Raw genomic sequence first — 22,309 nt, forward strand, 5'->3', positions numbered from 1 at the left:
AAGGACAGCTCCAGCTCCCACTGAGGAGGCATCAACCTCCAATAGGAAGGGTTTAGATGGGTCAGGTCTGGAGAGCACAGGAGCCGAAGAAAAGGCAGACTTGAGCCGTTTAAAGGCGTCTTCCGCTTGAGGAGGCCAAGACTTGGGATCGGCATTTTTTTTGGTTAAAGCCACGATAGGAGCCACAACGGTAGAAAAATGTGGAATAAATTGCCTGTAATAATTGGCGAACCCCAAAAAACGTTGGATAGCACGGAGTCCGGAGGGGCGTGGCCAATCTAAGACGGCAGAGAGTTTGTCTGGATCCATTTGTAGTCCCTGGCCAGAGACCAAGTATCCTAGGAAAGGAAGAGATTGGCATTCAAACAGACATTTCTCTATTTTGGCATAGAGTTGATTGTCACGAAGTCTCTGAAGAACCATACGGACATGCTGGCGGTGTTCTTCTAGATTGGCAGAAAAAATCAGGATATCGTCTAGATATACAACAACACAGGAGTATAAGAGATCACGAAAAATTTCATTAACAAAGTCTTGGAAGACGGCAGGGGCGTTGCATAGGCCAAAGGGCATGACCAGATACTCAAAGTGTCCATCTCTAGTGTTAAATGCCGTTTTCCATTCATCCCCCTCTCTGATGCGGATGAGATTATAAGCACCTCTTAAGTCCAGTTTGGTAAAGATGTGGGCACCTTGGAGGCGATCAAAGAGTTCAGAGATGAGGGGTAGGGGGTAGCGGTTCTTAACCGTGATTTTATTAAGACCGCGGTAGTCAATGCAAGGACATAGAGAGCCATCTTTTTTGGACACAAAGAAAAATCCAGCTCCGGCAGGAGAGGAGGATTTACGGATAAAGCCCTTTTTTAAATTTTCCTGGACGTATTCAGACATGGCAAGAGTCTCTGGGGCGGACAGAGGATAAATTCTGCCCCGGGGTGGAGTGGTGCCCGGGAGGAGGTCGATAGGACAATCATAAGGCCTGTGAGGAGGTAGAGTCTCAGCTTGTTTTTTGCAAAAAACATCCGCAAAGTCCATATAGGCCTTAGGGAGACCGGTTACAGGAGGAACCACAGAGTCACGGCAAGGGTTACTGGGAACCGGTTTTAGGCAGTCCTTGGAACAAGAGGGCCCCCAACTCTTGATCTCCCCAGTGGACCAATCCAGGGTTGGGGAATGAAGTTGAAGCCAGGGAAGTCCAAGGAGAATTTCAGAAGTGCAATTGGGGAGGACCAAAAGTTCAATCTTCTCGTGATGAGATCCGATGCACATTAGAAGGGGCTCCGTGCGGAAACGTATGGTACAGTCCAATCTTTCATTGTTTACACAATTGATGTAGAGGGGTCTGGCGAGACTGGTCACCGGGATGTTGAACCTGTTGACGAGAGAGGCCAAAATAAAATTTCCTGCAGATCCGGAGTCCAAGAAGGCCATAGTAGAGAAGGAGAAGGCAGAGGCAGATATCCGCACAGGCACAGTAAGACGTGGAGAAGCAGAGTAGACATCAAGGACTGTTTCACCTTTGTGCGGAGTCAGCGTACGTCTTTCCAGGCGAGGAGGACGGATAGGACAATCCTTCAGGAAGTGTTCGGTACTGGCACAGTACAGGCAGAGATTCTCCATGCGGCGTCGTGTCCTCTCTTGAGGTGTCAGGCGAGACCGGTCGACCTGCATAGCCTCCACGGCGGGAGGCACAGGAACAGATTGCAGGGGACCAGAGGAGAGAGGAGCCGGGGAGAAGAAACGCCTCGTGCGAACAGAGTCCATATCCTGGCGGAGCTCCTGACGCCTTTCGGAAAAACGCATGTCAATGCGAGTGGCAAGGTGAATGAGTTCATGTAGGTTAGCAGGGATTTCTCGTGCGGCCAGAACATCTTTAATGTTGCTGGATAGGCCTTTTTTAAAGGTCGCGCAGAGGGCCTCATTATTCCAGGATAATTCCGAAGCAAGAGTACGGAATTGTACGGCATACTCGCCAACGGAAGAATTACCCTGGACCAGGTTCAACAGGGCAGTCTCAGCAGAAGAGGCTCGGGCAGGTTCCTCAAAGACACTTCGAATTTCCGAGAAGAAGGAGTGTACAGAGGCAGTGACGGGGTCATTGCGGTCCCAGAGCGGTGTGGCCCAAGACAGGGCTTTTCCAGACAGAAGGCTGACCACGAAAGCCACCTTAGACCTTTCAGTGGGAAACTGGTCCGACATCATCTCCAAGTGCAGGGAACATTGGGAAAGAAAGCCACGGCAAAACTTAGAGTCCCCATCAAATTTATCCGGCAAGGATAGTCGTAGACCAGAAGCGGCCACTCGCTGCGGAGGAGGTGCAGGAGCTGGCGGAGGAGATGATTGCAGAAGCTGTGGTAGTAGCTGCTGTAGCATAACGGTCAGTTGAGACAGCTGTTGGCCTTGTTGCGCTATCTGTTGTGACTGCTGGGCGACCACCGTGGTGAGGTCAGCGACAACTGGCAGAGGAACTTCAGCGGGATCCATGGCCGGATCTACTGTCACGATGCCGGCTGGCAGGTAGTGGATCCTCTGTGCCAGAGAGGGATTGGCGTGGACCGTGCTAGTGGATCGGTTCTAAGTCACTACTGGTTTTCACCAGAGCCCGCCGCAAAGCGGGATGGTCTTGCTGCGGCGGTAGTGACCAGGTCGTATCCACTAGCAACGGCTCAACCTCTCTGGCTGCTGAAGATAGGCGCGGTACAAGGGAGTAGACAGAAGCAAGGTCGGACGTAGCAGAAGGTCGGGGCAGGCAGCAAGGATCGTAGTCAGGGGCAACGGCAGGAGGTCTGGAACACAGGCTAGGAACACACAAGGAAACGCTTTCACTGGCACGATGGCAACAAGATCCGGCAAGGGAGTGCAGGGGAAGTGAGGTGATATAGGGAAGTGCACAGGTGAACACACTAATTGGAACCACTGCGCCAATCAGCGGCGCAGTGACCCTTTAAATCGCAAAGACCCGGCGCGCGCGCGCCCTAGGGAGCGGGGCCGCGCGCGCCGGGACAGGACCGACCGAGAGCGAGTCAGGTACGGGAGCCGGGGTGCGCATCGCGAGCGGGCGCTACCCGCATCGCGAATCGCATCCCGGCTGGAGGCGGTATCGCAGCGCCCCGGGTCAGTGGATCTGACCGGAGCGCTGCAGTGGGGAGAGTGTAGCGAGCGCTCCGGGGAGGAGCGGGGACCCGGAGCGCTCGGCGTAACAGATAGATTTTTGAAGAAGACAAAATGGAAAAAAAAGTAGGGTTAGTGGCTTCTTCAAGGTATAACTCAACTTGAAGAAGTCTTCTGAGATGTCAGTGCGACATGGCAGTGAGACATCACGAGTCTTAGCAGGTGGATGGAGTCTTAGTGTGAACACTCTATACCATTAAAGTGGTACTCCGCTGCTCAGCGTTTGGAACAAAATGTTCCGAATGCTTAGAGCCGACGATGGGAGCTCGTGATGTCATAGCCCCGCCCCCTCATGACGTCACACCCTGTCTCCTCAATGCAAGTCTGTGGGAGGGCCCTTGAAGGCCCGGTGTCGGCTCTAAGCATTTGGAACATTTTGTTCCAAACGCTGAGCAGCGGAGTACCCCTTTAAGGAGTGTTGAATGGGCCTCTTGATTATAGGACTAGAGGTTAATTGCATTCATGACTCATAGACAATACCGAAATTGTCTATCAGTGGGGGGGGGGGGGGGGGGGGAAGCAGGACTCACATCCCAGCTGCCTCAAATCATAGAAAACAATATATCCTAAGCATAGTGTCTCCCCCTATATCCTATGCTGTCCCCTGATAGTGGACCTGGCAGGTTTATGGATGGACCCTTTTGGTTTCTGCATCATCTACCTCCCCATGTCAACTAGAGAATTGCAATAATTGACACTATGTTTGCAGCCTAAGACTAGGAAATAGGTACGTTTTGGGAAGATTGTCCACTGCGCTGGGTCAGGATGTCCCATCCTGTGGGCTTGGAGAAGGGAAGGGCAGAGGGCAGCAGGAATCTGAAACCATTAAGTGATCTAAACATAATCCCCTATTGTTTATGGAAATATCCCTTTTCTCTAGGAGCGGCTACAGCTCTACTTTTGGCTCTACGCCTCCTGGCTCCAGTATATAAACACCAAGTAATGGGAGCCTGCACACCAGCCATGCCCTAGAGATGTCATAGGGAACAAATGTCCTACATAGCTGTAAATTATGTGTCAATGTAAACAAAAATAATGATAGAAGAGATTCATAAAATAGGAAGTAAAAGAGTGCTACCAATGCATTATATCAGCGTCATGGGACAACTTTATATGATGGTGATCATATATGAACATCAGCCTATGTATCGCATAAATCAATGGTCATCAACCTAAAACCCAACAGGTGTCAGCTGTACAGTGAATTGGGCAGGAAGCCTTGTGCCGTTCATTGTGTAGTGGTGGTGCCGGGAAGTGAATGGGATCTGGGCTGCAGTTACCCGGTGCCACCACTTGACTGGTGGGATTTTATATATGTACCTTGGGAGAATATATACAGCCCCCTTTAACTCATTTTCCTCCACATCCCTATTAACCCTCCAACCACCCCATTCCCAATAAAAAAGACTTGCACACTAGGGTTGGAGAAATAGGCTTCTTAGCCCTTTTATTAACACCATTATATAACAGTATAAATATTATAAATAACATTATAAACATTATCAAACAAAATATACATAACCTGTCAGAAATGACAATAAGGGTCCCTGGAGGTCTCAACTGTATCCAGAACATCACCAAAACCCGAGGCACTAAATGTTCTCTTACCCTTGGCCGCAACTCCCCGACCCAAGGGCACCCACTTCGCTTAGTGCCTGTTACCATCAAAACTCCAGGGGCCCGTAACCACCACCAGGAGGCCCATTCCAGCTGTACCATAACAACTGGCACACTCATTTCCATTACCATACTTTCAATAATTTTTTAACCATGAACACCTCCAAGGACCCTTAAACCTGCCCAATACCCACTAACCTTGCCACAAAAGAAGGGAGGGTGGGACTTCTTCTCCTGGCTTTCCCGCCGCTGGCTAGCTCCTCCCTAACCAGCCCTTAAATACCCCTGGGACTCCACCCCCAACACCTTCAAACACCCCAATAGCAAACTCTCTTCAATAGACTCCCCCCTCCCCCTTATACCTCCCCCTTAAAGCCAGTAACCCCTTATCTCCTTTAACCCTTTAGGTCCCAATAAAACCCCCATCAAGCCGCTACTCCAGCTAGGGCTTCACCCTCCGCTCCGCACGCTCTCAGTACAATGAACGACACAGGGCTTCTGACCCCATTTACTTTTTAGTGGGGGACAGCAAAAAGCTGATAAGCAGGGGTGTACCTCGCCGATCACCAACAGGTGACCTATTCTGTCAATAGCCATCAATCAATATAGTCATGGAAAAACCTTTAATATTTAAAAGGCAAAACGAATAGACCGTACAGTAATTCTGGAGGGCAGGGCACCCTATAAGACTATAGGAAGGAGGGTAGCTTTGTACTATTACATATTGTTTTATAATACGTAAAAAGAGGCCTGACACCTCCCTGATAGGAGGCTAGCCTTGCGCTCTTGCACACAGTTTTCTATGAGGGTGTCTTGGCACTGGTATACTCTGTACACAGGGCAGCATTTTCTGATAGTCGTGGAATATTTCGATTTTTTTCCCCAGCTGTCCGGACCTCTGTTGCTATGTTTTGCAGTGTTGTGTCAGACATGAATCGAGGCTCTGTGTAATGTTCATTGTTGGACCTTGCTGCGTCTGCAGCTGGTTAACTGTTTCCATACTATAAAGTAAAGATGAGGGATCTCCCCAAATTCTTTGTGTGTGCCAGGAGTGGAAAGTTTGAAGGAAAACACACATTCCATGTGAGATTCCTTTCCTTGTAACACTTGTGCTGTGTATGTGCACATATCTATGTGTGGGTGTATGGGAGGGGGGGGATGATAACAAGTCTGGGGAAGCCCTGTGTCTACCCCGCTCCTCCTCACCCGGGGTATCCCTCCCATTCAATGTTTTGGATTGTTGCTTAGGAACAGCACAAATAGAGGTGTTCCCTGTGCAAGGGTGCCTTTTCTGGAAGAGAAATCTGACAGGACCCAACTATGACAGTGCTCCTACTGTGTATTCACAAATAACATGCACTTTAGGACAGTACCATCAGGGCCTTAGGTCTGGGCACAATGCTATACCTGAGCTAGGAATAACAAGTCATATGCAGTTTTATCTACAAGATCTACACCCTTAGGGTATGTTCACACTGATTAATATTTGCGCGGAATTCTCGCTGGAAAAATCCGCTCAGAAATGATTTTTCCACGCGGAATGTGAAATCAGTGTGGAATTCAGCGCGGCATAGGAGACATTATTAAAAAAATGTTTTTATTAAAAAAATTATGATTTTTTTTGCACGAATTCCGCGCAATTTCGGTGTGGCGGACTGAAGTAAAAATTAACTTTGAGTTCTATGGGGTTAGGACGCAAATTCTGCATGCAGAAAGAACATGTTCATTCTTCATGCGGAACGGAATTCAATGACAGAATTCCGCTAGCGGAAATTCCTCAGTGTGAACTGAGGAGCAGAAATGTAATTACATACTATGGGGTTTTCACTGCTGAATGAATTGGAGAGGAATAAGCGAGCAGAATTACTTGCGGAAATTCCTCTCCAAATCTTCAGTGTGAACATACCCTTAAAGGGGTTGTCCAGGAAAAAACTTTTTTCCCTATATCAACTGGATCCAGGAAGTTAAACAGATTTGTAAATTACTTCTATTAAAAAATCTTAATCCTTTCAGTACTTATGAGTTGCTGAAGTTGAGTTGTTCTTTTCTGTCTAAGTGCTCTCTGACAACACGTGTCTCGGGAACCGCCCAGTTTAGAAGAGGTTTGCTATGGGGATTTTCTTCTAAACTGGGCGGCTCCCGAGACACGTGTCATCAGAGAGCACTTAGACAGAAAAGAACAACTCAACTTCAGAAGCTCATAAGTACTGAAAGATTTTTTTTAATAGAAGTAATTTACAAATCTGTTCAACTTTCTGGATAAAGTTGATATATATAAAAAAAAGTTTTTTTCCTGGAATACCCCTTTAACATATAGTTTATAGCTTTTATGGGTTCACCTATTAGGACAATCCATTTTTGTTGCAAAGATCCCCTGATTTTCCTTTAGGACCATGATCAACAGCTTCCAACATTGTCACATCTTGATAGAAACGGTTCAGATATCCTGCAGCTCCACCACAGGGGAAAGGAAGTATTACATGGGTACTATTAGACTGTAATTGTAGTGCATGGGATGAATTGGCTTTAACAGAACCCGACTCAACGGCGCTGACCGACCACAACAGGTGTATGGATTAAAGAGGATATATTGACCAGAATGCAACGCGTTTCCCTGCGCATGCGCAGCAAAACGCGTTGCATTCAAGTCAATAAATCCTCTTTTATCCACACACCTGTTGTGGTCGGTCAGCGCTGTTGAGCCGGGTTCTGTTGAAGCCAATTCATCCAATGCCTTTATTCACCGGAGGGCAGCAGACGACCCACGATTACACGCTTACATCATTGTTGTGTATGAGGCTACACAACCACCCAGGGTGAGCAGCTAATTGATATATCCTCCTCACCAAGGGATTTTTTTTACGTTACTATTCTATGGAGCTGTGGTAGCTTGGGGGAGTAGGGTATATGGGGTGTAGCTGTGCGGTACTTTAATGGGGTCTGTTTAACCCTTTCTACTCGTTACACCAGGGTGAGGGCTCCTCTGTAATGCTTGTCCTACTGCCACCCTTCCCAAGAGCGATAGTGAGGTATGAAATAATTGAATGTCCACAACCAGAGAGTTTGCTGAAAACAGTCAGAACTTTTACTGAAGATTTTATGCAAGCTTTATAACCGGAACAGTCTCTGTACAGGCAAAGTCTCATAGATATTGACAGTGGTTGGGACCTTAAGCGTTTTAGAGTCCGTAGACTGATATGCGCTGTTCCGCTGGATTTAGGGGATTTAGTTGAGGTCCAGCAGTCACGCTAGCTTTAGCGGGGATTCAGTTTAAGACTCACGCTTCTGGCCTAGCTTGTCTTTGTAAGTTGCACAGATCCGTCCTGATAGTGCGGTATCCACGAAAGCAGCAACCCAAGAGAGCGATCATTGGCTGCAGCTCCCTTATATGGGCAGGGGCTGGCCTTAAGCTGATTGGTCCAATACTTTTGTCAATTATCTGTACAAAGAGTTATGGGTAATCATGTGACCCAAGGACCTCCAAAGGTCCTCCAACATACTATAGAGGAATTAACATAGTCACATGACCGAAGGTCCTGCGACGCTATCAAGGTAAGCATACTGTGGTAGGGCCTTGGGGGGTGTAGTGTAGTTGGGGTGTTGCTTTGGTATATGAGGGGTTAACTTGACCCCTGGGTGAGGGTTAATACGCTGAGGTAAATCTTCGGCCTATCACCACCCTTCCCAGAAACGATAGGTGCGTGCTTAAATGAATGAAGGTCCACAATAGAGATGAACTTGAACTTGTATAAACTTTACTGAGGTACTTGCGGTACATCCAATTAACAGCAACAGTCTTAGCAATACAGTCTCTATGTAGTACGGCAGTGATTGACAGATGCCGCGGACCATTAGCTTATCCAAAGGACTAGTAGAATTAGGATTGATGCAGAGATCCGTCCGGATTTAGGGGTCTGTTTAGGTCCGGTGATCTTGCAGACTTAACAGGGATTAAGGTAACTCACAGTTTTGTAAGATGGCCGTTGCCGCAAGGCTTGGGCCTAGTCACTGCTGATGACAGCTGCGCAGATCCTCCTCTATCAGCAGCCCACGAGGAAAGAGAGCGAGTAATGGCCGCCGTTCCCTTATATGGGCAGGGGCAGGGCCGTTTTGGATTGGTCCGAGTCAGCTGTCACTCACCGTTACAATGCATGGTGGGCGATCACCTGACTTCCTTCAAAGGTCCTTGAACCATAAACCATAGAGTTTCGGAACGCATCACGTGACCCACAGGTCCTGCTACACTACAACAAGGTAAGTACACTTTATATAAATATATACACTTAGAATTTGAATAGTTTTAACTATTACAGGGGTGACAAGGGGCTAACTATAGATGAGGACCCCACCGGTACATAGGGACTCTGACTTTGGGGACCTCACCACAAGGTAACGGATGCAATCCGGTACCGGAACACCACAAACCCCCTTACTTAAAACAAGTCGACCCCGACACCTGTCCCATAAGGCAGAGGAACTAGGGCAGGTAGAACAGGATTGCTAAATAAACAGAATCTATATCCTGACTAAACTTTATACTCCTTTAAAGGGGTTCTCCGGTGCTTAAACATCTTATCCCCTATCCAAAGGACCCCCGGGATCATGCACGCGGCACCCCGTTTGTAATCAGTCCCCGGAGCGACTTACGGGCGACTTACTACAGGGCGGGCGGCGTGTGACGTCACGCTCCGCCCCGCAATGCAAGCCTACAGGAGGGGGCGTGATAGCTATCACGCCCCCTCCCGTAGGCTTGCATTGAGGGGCGGAGCGTGAAGTCACACGCTGGCGCAGACGTGATGTCACACGCCGCCCGCCCTGTAGTCGCCGGTAATCAGTCCCGGAGCGAACACGCTCCGGGGACTGATTACAAACTGGGTGCCGCATGCAAGATCATGGGGGTCCTCAGCGGCGGGACTCCCGCGATCAGGCATCTTATCCCCTATCCTTTGGATAGGGGATAAGATGTTTAAGCACTGGCATACCCCTTTAAGTGCAAACTTAATACTAACTGATTCAACTAAGGAATAGCATGATGAATGCACAAATTGCACCATGTGGCTCTGCACCTTTGTGCCAAGCACAGAACGGCAAAAGTGCAATGCTGCATAATGGAAAAACACACCAGTTAATACTCCGCAGAGTTGTTAGGGTAGTAGGACGAGTTTGTGGCTGTCACTTAAGTTGCACAAAATCGTCTCTTTCCAAGACCTCAGCCTTGCAGGCTCCCTTGGGCTCAGCTCCCTCCCAGTTTAACATCTCCAAAAAAGGCTCTGGGTTCCATGGGTTTGCTGGAAAGTTTGAATCCTGGCGAGGGGGAGGCAGCTGGGATCCAGTGGAAGGGGAGGAGGGAAACATCTTACTGCCAGGGGAGAAAATAATGAAATCACATCCCATCTGTGAAGTACAATCTCTATTCCACTAACAAAGAAAGCGACTCTTATCTCTCCCTGCCAGAGGGTACAGAGACATGCCTGGCCAGGTCACTGACAACAATATCAGGAGGGAAGCAACGTTGGGGGCAATTCTAGGAGCTCCTAGCTGGAGAACATGCATAATAGCTTGTGTGCTTCGGCCTGTAATTATCCTTTATGGAAGTGACGGCTAACCCTACATATTGGGGGGGGTCTCATATGTGGTAGAAAGCAGAGTAATAGTTATGCAGTTTTTGGTTGGCCGTGTACTCAGTGTACTGAATGCTCATGCTTGACAACGTAACTTCACAATCTTGTTGTGTGGCAGAGGGACCGGAGTCAGGTACCAGGGCTTAAAGGGTTACTCCGCTCCCCAGCGTCCAGAACATTGAGTTCCTGGATGCTGTGTGTGGGCTTCTATGTTCTAGCCTGCCCCCTCGTGATGCCACACCCTGTCATGTGACATCAAGTCCCGCCCCCTCAATGCAAGTCTATGGGAGTCACGCCCTCTTCCCATAGAATTTAATAGAGGGGGACGGGATGTGACATCACGAGGGGGCGGGCATGAACATGGAAGCCCGCACACAGCGTTCAGGAACTCAATGTTACGGGGAGTGGAGTAACCCTTTTAATGTGACTGCTACCTCTGCAATCGCTATAGCTACATCCCTGTTCCCAAGTGATTATCATCTTAAGGATCTAAACTGCACTATATAAACACATCAGACACACAAGGGTCACCTATTACCCTGAGATGTCAGTTGGGCAGCTCTGCTTTATAGTGAACTAGCTGAGTACCCAGCGTTGTCCGTTTTTTCCTACCCAATCTTTGTGGGGGAGGAAAATCAACATAGGAGGAAGTACTTGTCCTCATATCCCGACCTCATATCCTGTCATAATATCCCATCCTTATATCCCTTCCTCATATCCCAACCTCATATCCTACCCTCAGATGCCATCCTCATATCCCGACCTCATATCCCATCCTCATATCCCGTTCTCATATCCCAACTTCATATCCCGACCTCATATCCCATCCTTATAACCCGTCCTCATATCTTGTCCTCATATCCTGACCTCATATGTGGTCCTCATATCTCATCCTCATATCTCATCCTCAGGTTGGACTGTGTTGTGGTGAAGAGATTGTAGGCCGAAAATAGAAGGAGGCGTGGTATTGTTGAAGTGGTCATGACTTGCAAGCCAGACCAATACACAAAAAAAGGGTAGAAAATAAACAGGGTGTGGCTTAAATGGTGGGTGTGGCTTTGCAAGATGGTGTGTGGCAAGCAGGAGGGGTTTGGCCAGACTAACACACTCACCAGGAGATGCAGAGCTTGGAGTAAGGTACTGGAAGTCTTATATATTCACAGGGGACATAAAGCGGTACTCCTCCCCTAGACATCTTATCCCCTATCCAAAGGATAGGGGATACGATGTCTGATCACAGGGCAGGGGCGGCTCTAGACTTTGTGAGGCCTTAGGCGAAACTTGAACATGAGGCCCCGCATGATTTTCTGCAGACCTCCCATAGTGATCTGATCGGCTGTCAGATGTTTGCACTGTCACTCTCTCTGGACACTCTCCCTCCTAGTCTCCCCCATATAAGCCCTGGGTGGAGCTTCACTCTCTTCATGCTGAGGTCCAGTCAAGTTGTGCCTAGAGTGTGTGTCCAGAGTAGTGGAGGCCTCAAGTCAAGTTCTGCAGCCAAAAGTCAAGTGCAAGTAAGATAAAGTCATCGTCCTGTCAGTCTCAAGTCAGTCAAGTCATCTGTCTACCTAGCTTGGCCTGCACTAAATTCTCCAGTCCAACTACAAGTCCCAGCAAGCCTGCGAGATCTCTGTGTCATTGATCATCTCCTTGGGCCCCGGCTGTACTGCATAGACTGTAACAACTGGCTACCGTTGTCCGTAACTTGGCATCAGTGTCTTGAATGCCCCCCGTGCCTAGCCCAGGATCCAGCAGTATACCTTCGGGTGGTTAAGGATAAACCAAACCCTGGCGTCACAAACACAAGGGGTTAATACCATCTGCCCCTAGGGTAACCACATCTGCCCTGCAGCTCACACCCTGCCATACTGTCACGATGCCGGCTGGCAGGTAGTGGATCCTCTGTGCCAGAGAGGGATTGGCGTGGACCGTGCTAGTGGACCGGTTCTAAGCCACTACTGGTTTTCACCAGAGCCCGCCGCAAAGCGGGATGGTCTTGCTGCGGCGGTAGTGACCAGGTCGTATCCACTAGCAACGGCTCACCTCTCTGGCTGCTGAAGATAGGCGCGGTACAAGGGAGTAGGCAGAAGCAAGGTCGGACGTAGCAGAAGGTCGGGGCAGGCAGCAAGGATCGTAGTCAGGGGCAACGGCAGAAGGTCTGGAAACACAGGCAAGGAACACACTAGGAACGCTTTCACTGGCACTAAGGCAACAAGATCCGGCAAGGGAGTGCAGGGGAAGTGAGGTGATATAGGGAAGTGCACAGGTGAACACACTAATTGGAACCACTGCGCCAATCAGCGGCGCAGTGGCCCTTTAAATCGCAGAGACCCGGCGCGCGCGCGCCCTAGGGAGCGGGGCCGCGCGCGCCGGGACAGAACAGACGGAGAGCGAGTCAGGTAGGGGAGCCGGGGTGCGCATCGCGAGCGGGCGCTACCCGCATCGCGAATCGCATCCCGGCTGGCAGCGGAATCGCAGCGCCCCGGGTCAGAGGACGTGACCGGAGCGCTGCCGCGGGGAGAGTGAAGCGAGCGCTCCGGGGAGGAGCGGGGACCCGGAGCGCTCGGCGTAACAGTACCCCCCCCCTTGGGTCTCCCCCTCTTCTTAGAGCCTGAGAACCTGAGGAGCAGACTTTTGTCTAGGATGTTGTCCTCAGGTTCCCAGGATCTCTCTTCAGGACCACAACCCTCCCAGTCCACTAAAAAAAAATTTTTCCCTCTGACCTTTTTGGCAGCTAAAATTTCTTTGACCGAGAAGATGTCCGAGGAGCCGGAAACAGGAGTGGGAGGAACAGATTTGGGAGAAAAACGGTTGAGGATGAGTGGTTTGAGAAGAGAGACGTGAAAGGCATTAGGGATACGAAGAGAGGGAGGAAGAAGAAGTTTATAAGAGACAGGATTAATTTGACACAAAATTTTGAAAGGACCAAGATAGCGTGGTCCCAACTTGTAGCTAGGGACACGGAAGCGGACATATTTAGCGGAGAGCCATACCTTGTCTCCAGGGGAAAAAACAGGGGGAGCTCTTCTTTTCTTATCCGCGAACTTCTTCATGCGTGAGGAAGCCTGTAAGAGAGAATTTTGGGTCTCTCTCCATATGATGGAAAGGTCACGAGAAATTTCATCCACAGCGGGCAGACCAGAGGGCAAGGGAGTAGGGAGGGGGGGAAGAGGGTGACGGCCGTACACCACGAAAAATGGGGATTTGGAGGAAGACTCAGAGACCCTGAAGTTATACGAGAATTCGGCCCATGGGAGGAGATCTGCCCAGTCATCCTGGCGGGAGGAAACAAAATGTCGCAAATAATCCCCCAAGATCTGGTTAATCCTTTCTACTTGTCCATTGGACTGAGGATGATATGCAGAAGAAAAATTTAATTTAATCTTGAGTTGTTTACAGAGGGCCCTCCAGAATTTAGACACGAATTGGACGCCTCTATCCGAGACAATCTGCGTAGGCAACCCGTGAAGACGAAAAATGTGTACAAAAAATTGTTTAGCCAACTGAGGCGCAGAAGGAAGACCAGGAAGAGGGATGAAATGTGCCATTTTGGAGAATCGATCAACGACCACCCAAATAACAGTGTTGCCATGGGAAGGGGGTAAATCAGTAATAAAATCCATACCAATCAGAGACCAAGGCTGTTCGGGGACAGGCAGAGGATGAAGAAAACCAGCGGGCTTCTGGCGAGGAGTCTTATCCCGGGCACAGATAGTGCAGGCTCGCACAAAGTCCACAACATCCGTCTCCAGAGTCGGCCACCAATAGAAGCGGGAGATGAGTTGCACAGATTTCTTGATACCCGCATGACCTGCGAGATGGGAGGAGTGACCCCATTTGAGGATTCCGAGGCGTTGGCGAGGAGAAACAAAGGTCTTTCCTGGAGGAGTCTGCCTGATGGAGGCAGGAGAAGTGGAGATCAGGCAGTCAGGTGGAATGATGTGTTGCGGAGAGAGTTCAACTTCTGAGGCATCCGAGGAACGAGAGAGAGCATCGGCCCTAATGTTCTTATCGGCAGGACGAAAGTGAATCTCAAAATTAAATCGGGCAAAGAACAGAGACCACCGGGCCTGGCGAGGATTCAGCCGTTGGGCAGACTGGAGGTAGGAGAGGTTCTTGTGGTCGGTGTAGATAATAACAGGAGAACTTGATCCCTCCAGCAGATGCCTCCATTCCTCAAGTGCTAATTTAATGGCTAGAAGCTCTCGATCCCCGATGGAGTAGTTCCTCTCCGCTGGAGAGAAGGTCCTAGAGAAAAAACCACAAGTGACAGCATGCCCGGAAGAATTTTTTTGTAGAAGAACAGCTCCAGCTCCCACTGAGGAGGCATCAACCTCCAATAGGAAGGGTTTGGAAGGGTCAGGTCTGGAGAGGACGGGAGCCGAAGAAAAGGCAGACTTGAGTCGTTTAAAGGCGTCTTCTGCTTGAGGAGGCCAGGACTTGGGATCAGCATTTTTTTTGGTTAAAGCCACGATAGGAGCCACAATGGTAGAAAAATGTGGAATAAATTGCCTGTAATAATTGGCGAACCCCAAAAAGCGTTGGATAGCACGGAGTCCGGAGGGGCGTGGCCAATCTAAGACGGCAGAGAGTTTGTCTGGATCCATCTGTAGTCCCTGGCCAGAGACCAAATATCCTAGAAAAGGAAGAGATTGGCATTCAAACAGACATTTCTCAATTTTGGCATAGAGTTGGTTGTCACGAAGTCTCTGAAGAACCATACGGACATGCTGGCGGTGTTCTTCTAGATTGGCAGAAAAAATTAGGATATCGTCCAGATATACAACAACACAGGAGTATAACAGATCACGAAAAATTTCATTGACAAAGTCTTGGAAGACGGCAGGGGCGTTGCACAGTCCAAAGGGCATGACCAGATACTCAAAGTGTCCATCTCTGGTGTTAAATGCCGTTTTCCACTCGTCCCCCTCTCTGATGCGGATGAGGTTATAGGCGCCTCTTAAGTCCAATTTAGTGAAGATGTGGGCACCTTGGAGGCGATCAAAGAGTTCAGAGATGAGGGGTAAGGGGTAGCGGTTCTTAACCGTGATTTTATTAAGACCGCGGTAGTCAATGCAAGGACGTAGGGAGCCATCTTTTTTGGACACAAAGAAAAATCCGGCTCCGGCAGGAGAGGAGGATTTACGGATAAAGCCCTTTTTTAGATTCTCCTGGACGTATTCGGACATGGCAAGAGTCTCTGGGGCAGAGAGAGGATAAATTCTGCCCCGGGGTGGAGTAGTGCCCGGGAGGAGGTCGATAGGGCAATCATAAGGCCTGTGAGGAGGTAGAGTCTCAGCTTGTTTTTTGCAGAAAACATCCGCGAAGTCCATATAGGCCTTAGGGAGACCGGTTACTGGAGGAACCACAGAGTTACGGCAAGGGTTACTGGGAACCGGTTTTAGACAGTTCTTGGAACAAGAGGACCCCCAACTCTTGATCTCCCCAGTGGACCAATCCAGGGTAGGAGAATGAAGTTGAAGCCAGGGAAGTCCAAGGAGAATTTCCGAGGTGCAATTGGGGAGGACCAAAAGTTCAATCCTCTCATGATGAGATCCGATGCTCATAAGAAGGGGCTCCGTGCGGAAACGTATGGTACAGTCCAATCTTTCATTATTTACACAATTGATGTAGAGGGGTCTGGCGAGACTGGTCACCGGGATGTTGAACCTGTTGACTAGAGAGGCCAAAATAAAATTTCCTGCAGATCCAGAGTCCAAGAAGGCCACTGTAGAGAAGGAGAAGGCAGAGGCAGACATCCGCACAGGCACAGTAAGACGTGGAGAAGCAGAGTAGACATCAAGGACTGTCTCACCTTTGTGCGGAGTCAGCGTACGTCTTTCCAGGCGGGGAGGACGGATAGGACAATCTCTCAGGAAGTGTTCGGTACTAGCACAGTACAGGCAGAGGTTCTCCATACGGCGTCGTGTCCTCTCTTGAGGTGTCAGGCGAGACCGGTCGACCTGCATAGCCTCCACGGCGGGAGGCACAGGAACAGATTGCAGGGGACCAGAGGAGAGAGGAGCCGAGGAGAAGAAACGCCTCGTGCGAACAGAGTCCATATCTTGGCGGAGTTCCTGACGCCTTTCGGAAAAACGCATGTCAATGCGAGTGGCTAGGTGAATAAGTTCATGTAGATTAGCAGGAATTTCTCGTGCGGCCAGAACATCTTTAATGTTGCTGGATAGGCCTTTTTTGAAGGTCGCGCAGAGGGCCTCATTATTCCAGGACAATTCTGAAGCAAGAGTACGGAATTGTACGGCATACTCGCCAACGGAAGAATTACCCTGGACCAGGTTCAACAGGGCAGTCTCAGCAGAAGAGGCTCGGGCAGGTTCCTCAAAGACACTTCGGATTTCCGAGAAGAAGGAGTGTACAGAGGCAGTGACGGGGTCATTGCGGTCCCAGAGCGGTGTGGCCCATGACAGGGCTTTTCCGGACAGAAGGCTGACTACGAAAGCCACCTTAGACCTTTCAGTGGGAAACAGGTCCGACATCATCTCCAGATGCAGGGAACATTGGGAAAGAAAGCCACGGCAAAACTTAGAGTCCCCATCAAATTTATCCGGCAAGGATAAGCGTATCCCAGGAGCGGCCACTCGCTGCGGAGGAGGTGCAGGAGCTGGCGGAGGAGATGACTGCTGAAGCTGTGGTAATAACTGTTGTAGCATAACGGTCAGTTGAGACAGCTGTTGGCCTTGTTGCGCTATCTGTTGTGACTGCTGGGCGACCACCGTGGTGAGGTCAGCGACAACTGGCAGAGGAACTTCAGCGGGATCCATGGCCGGATCTACTGTCACGATGCCGGCTGGCAGGTAGTGGATCCTCTGTGCCAGAGAGGGATTGGCGTGGACCGTGCTAGTGGACCGGTTCTAAGCCACTACTGGTTTTCACCAGAGCCCGCCGCAAAGCGGGATGGTCTTGCTGCGGCGGTAGTGACCAGGTCGTATCCACTAGCAACGGCTCACCTCTCTGGCTGCTGAAGATAGGCGCGGTACAAGGGAGTAGGCAGAAGCAAGGTCGGACGTAGCAGAAGGTCGGGGCAGGCAGCAAGGATCGTAGTCAGGGGCAACGGCAGAAGGTCTGGAAACACAGGCAAGGAACACACTAGGAACGCTTTCACTGGCACTAAGGCAACAAGATCCGGCAAGGGAGTGCAGGGGAAGTGAGGTGATATAGGGAAGTGCACAGGTGAACACACTAATTGGAACCACTGCGCCAATCAGCGGCGCAGTGGCCCTTTAAATCGCAGAGACCCGGCGCGCGCGCGCCCTAGGGAGCGGGGCCGCGCGCGCCGGGACAGAACAGACGGAGAGCGAGTCAGGTAGGGGAGCCGGGGTGCGCATCGCGAGCGGGCGCTACCCGCATCGCGAATCGCATCCCGGCTGGCAGCGGAATCGCAGCGCCCCGGGTCAGAGGACGTGACCGGAGCGCTGCCGCGGGGAGAGTGAAGCGAGCGCTCCGGGGAGGAGCGGGGACCCGGAGCGCTCGGCGTAACACATACCACATACAGCTCTGGATATAACTCAGGATATAACTCAGGATCAATACAGGATAAGTTATGTAATGTATATGCACAGTATATGCCTCCCAGGGCCTCTGTCCGTATCTGCTCTACACTGCAGCACTGCTATACACATGGGGGGTATGTGCAGAGTAGAGTGCAGACAGAGCATTGCACCCAAGTACACATAGGACAAGCAGTGCTCTGTACACTGAGGACAAGTGGGCTTTGTACACTGAGGACAAGCGGGCTCTGTACACTGAGGACAAGCAGGGCTCTGTACACTGAGGACAAGCAGGGCTCTGTACACTGAGGACAAGCGGGCTCTGTACACTGAAGACAAGCAGGCCTCTGTACACTGAGGACAAGCAGGCCTCTGTACACTGAGGACAAGCAGGCCTCTGTACACTGAGGACAAGCAGGCCTCTGTACACGGAGGACAAGCAGGGCTCTGTACACTGAGGACAAGCAGGGCTCTGTACACTGAGGACAAGCGGGCTCTGTACACTGAAGACAAGAAGGCCTCTGTACACTGAGGACAAGCAGGCCTCTGTACACTGAGGATAAGCAGGGCTCTGTACACTGAGGACAAGCAGGGCTCTGTACACTGAGGACAAGCAGGGCTCTGTACACTGAGGACAAGCAGGGATCTGTACCTGAGAACAAGCGGGCTCTGTACACTGAGGACAAGCAGGGCTCTGTACACTGAAGACAAGCAGGGCTCTGTATACTGAGGACAAGCGGGGCTCTGTGCAGTGAGGCTCTGTGACTTTATACGGGCGCAGACATCAGAATGATTGACAAGCCAGCAGCCTGCACAAAGCCCTGCTTGTCCACCTACACTTCCTGTATTTGGACTCCTCATAGAGACACACAGACATTAGCTGCAGGGATAGCACTTTTTTTTTAACCTAAAAATATACACATTTTTTAACCATTGTATATTGCAACTATACATATAATGGTATTATCTACATTATTTAAAAAGTTTTTGTTGACGACAGGTACACTTTAACCCATTCACAATGCAGAATATTTTGGTCTGAAATAATTCCGCCAGAACATTGAACCTGCTCAATGTTCTGGTCCTAGCGCCAACTGATTGGCCAGTTCACAATACATAATCTGTGGGCAGAAAATTTCCAGCCAGAGACTTTGAGTGTGGCCAGTGCCAGCTGAATCAGTTGGCGCTAGGATCACACGGACATTGCTGTCCTGAAAGATGGCAATGTCTGAAGTGCAGATTTCACCAGAACATTGAGCAGGTTCAATGTTCTGGCAGAATTTTTTGATCTGACTTTTCTGATGAAAATTCTGCCCAGGAAATTCCGCAGTGTGAATGGGTTAAAGGAAAACCCACTCACCTGCATGTTACCTTTAAGCAGCGGTATTTCCGACCAAAATTCCTAAGTGGAATTCCAGTCAGAAAATCCGTAGTGTGATCCCGGCCGCACAATTCTGTAATGTGATCCAGGCCTAAATAATTAGACACCGACTAAGTCACCAAATCAAATCCTTCTAATATAAAACACGTAACTAAAGATGGGGAGAAGGAGGGGGATGCAGCTGAAGATTCTCACATACTGGTACAATAGACCAGCACGAGGGGCTCAATATCATGTATTTTTTAAGAAATAGGCCCAGTGATAGCGTTTCATCTGTCAGATGGGGTTTCCAGTAACAACTCTGGCAATTGTCCACCAAACTGAGAAAACTTCGCCCTTTTGCATGATTCCATTCCCCAACCCACGCACCCTTCACATTGCTATCCACAGGTGTCAGATATTTAACAGACATCAGAGAAGAATGTATCAGGATTAGAAGTATAAAACGTCCACAAGTTTAACCTTGTGAGGAAAACTGCGCAAAGTGACACAAGTGCAGTTACAGTAAAATAAACCTTTCACGGCGGTTCTCTACCCTCATCTATTACAGAATTATTTGGAGTCCAGTTATATATAAACTGTTTATATCTTTCTTCAATCCATGTAGTTCAGTTCTCCTCACAAATCCCTTCAAATGTCAGTGGAGATAATCCTATAAAATGTGAATAAACATATGAATATGACAGTGTGAGGGCTTGAATCTTTAACGATAAGTTCTCCTATAAAGAGTACCTTTCATTGTAATGTAATTTCCTAAATGATATTCATTGTAAATTCGGAGGTTAAATGCCTTAACAGGGTGGTCACCTTACTACTGGGGTGATACATGGTAACAAACAGGGCTCAGCTTTTGATAAGAAACCTTGGGTGAGTTCCTGCACTTTTCTTTCCCTAGGACTTGACCCCTGGTAACAAACCTCCTCCTCATGTAATCACCTTACTACAGTGGTCCCTCAACATACCATGGTAATTCATTCCGAATGAACCATCGTTTGTTGAAACCATCGTATGTTGAGGGATCCGTGCAATGTAAAGTATAGGACGTGGTCTACAACCTGCGGACCTCCAGATGTTGCAAAACTATAACACCCAGCATGCCCGGACAGCCAACGGCTGTCCCGGCATGCTGGGAGTTGTAGTTTTGCAACATCTGGAGGTCCGCAGGTTGAAGAACACTGGTATTGGAAGTTGTACTCACCTTTCCCCGCCGCTCCGGACCGTCACCGCTCGTCACCGCTGCCCTGGATGTCGCCTTCCATCGCTGTCGCCGCGTCCCCAGGGTGTCCCCGACGCTCCAGCAAGGCCTCTGCTTCTCCGGCATCCTCGCTCTTCATCACGGCCATCACGTCGCTATGCACACCGCTCCTATTGGATGACGGGAAGGCGTGCGCAGCGACGTGATGACGACGATGGAGAGTGCCAACGATGCAGGGGATCCCGAAGAGGACGCGCCAGAGCCCCGAGGACAGGTAAGTGATCGTCAGCGGACCACACGGGGCACCGTAAACGGCTATCCGGTGGCAGCTGAAGCAGTCTGCGCTGCCAGATAGCCGTTTATGCGATGGCCCCGACATACAAAAGCATCGTATGTTGATGCTGCCTTCAACATGCGATGGCCTCTGAGAGGTCATCATATGCTTAAATGATCGTATGTTGGGGCCATCGTAGGTCGGGTGGTCACTATACTGGGGTGACACTCTATAACACACATACATAATCGTGCACTTACACATGCTGTAAGAATCTGCACACAAGCCCCCATTGACTGTCAGTAGTGCCATCATTGTCCTCTATAGCCTGAGCGGTTGAGGAGGGGCTGAGAATGAGTTGTGATGTCATGAGGCAGAGGACACCGGTGGTCATGCCCATCTGCCTCTTGGGAGCATGTTGCCGCTGAAAGCAGTACTCCTCTGAGGCAGACAGACGTGATTGCTCAGGAGAGGCGAGGGGGTTGGGGCGGATGTATGGAGGCTTGTGCGATGCCAGGATGCTGGACGAACCTGACCTGCCTGTCTACCTTGGAGCTGGCACTGCACTCCACCAGCAGGCTGAAGAATACAGATTATTATGGTGCCAGGGGGTGGGAGGAGGGGGGGGGGGGGATGATGGTGCTGGCTGGGCGGGCGCTGCAGATTAGCAGTGGATGCTTCGGATGCTGGCTGGCTACCAACTTTCTTGCAGCACGCGGAGTGGCGCCCCATCAAGAAGGCGCTGGAGGTGGCTGCCTATATTGCCTGTAGGTAGAACCGGCCCTGATAACTATGCAATACGATACAAAGCTTCCTGCTTTGTCTCCACAGGACCCGCCGCCGGTGTGAGACCCTGTGCCATAGAATCACATTACATTGAGTCTCGTGCTTGAGACAGGCGCTGTAGAGACGCAAAAATAAACTTTGTCTCCTATTGCATAGAAATATACCATGGAGGGCATCTGGGAGCAGGAAGAATGGTGTCCAGTGTAGCAATATACCGCCAAATTTAAAATGAATCTAATTTAGCAAAATGTCTAATGCACAGTGCTGCAACAAAATGATTTGTCAAAAAAGCAAGGTACCCTTTAAAGGGGTTGTCCAGTTATTACAAACTTTTCCCCTGTCCAAAGGGGTCTGACTGCTGGGACCCCCACGATCACCAGAACAGGACCCATGTCTTACCTCTGAACTCTCAGGCCACCATCTTCCAAGACTAACTGGTCTCGGCAGTGACGCCCTGCTCAGTCAATCACTAAGACCGGTCATCGCTGCAGCTGGTGATGGCCTTAGCAGGCTGTTTTTAATACCCATACAACTCTTTTTAACTTATTTAACACACAGGGGTATGATCTACGTAAAAAAATTGAATTATTATTATTACCAGTTCCCCGCAACCTTGTGTGTCTGGGAGCACCACTATGTAGGAAAAATAATAAAGGGGCCAAATCACATAAGTGCAACAGCCCAGTCATTCTCAGGATTGATTTGGGTCCTAGAGGCCGGCCCCTACTAATCACTGCAGCCATGAACAATACCATG

The 22,309-nt window shown here is 49.8% G+C and overlaps 1 protein-coding gene across 1 annotated transcript in view; it reads left to right on the forward strand.

The window, feature by feature from the left end:
- EHD2 (EH domain containing 2) overlaps positions 1-22,309 on the forward strand; it is an 83,536-nt gene that overhangs the window by 41,490 nt on the left and 19,737 nt on the right. The window lies entirely within an intron of this gene.

Source organism: Hyla sarda, chromosome 9 (assembly GCF_029499605.1).
Source record: "Hyla sarda isolate aHylSar1 chromosome 9, aHylSar1.hap1, whole genome shotgun sequence".
NCBI lineage: Eukaryota > Metazoa > Chordata > Amphibia > Anura > Hylidae > Hyla > Hyla sarda.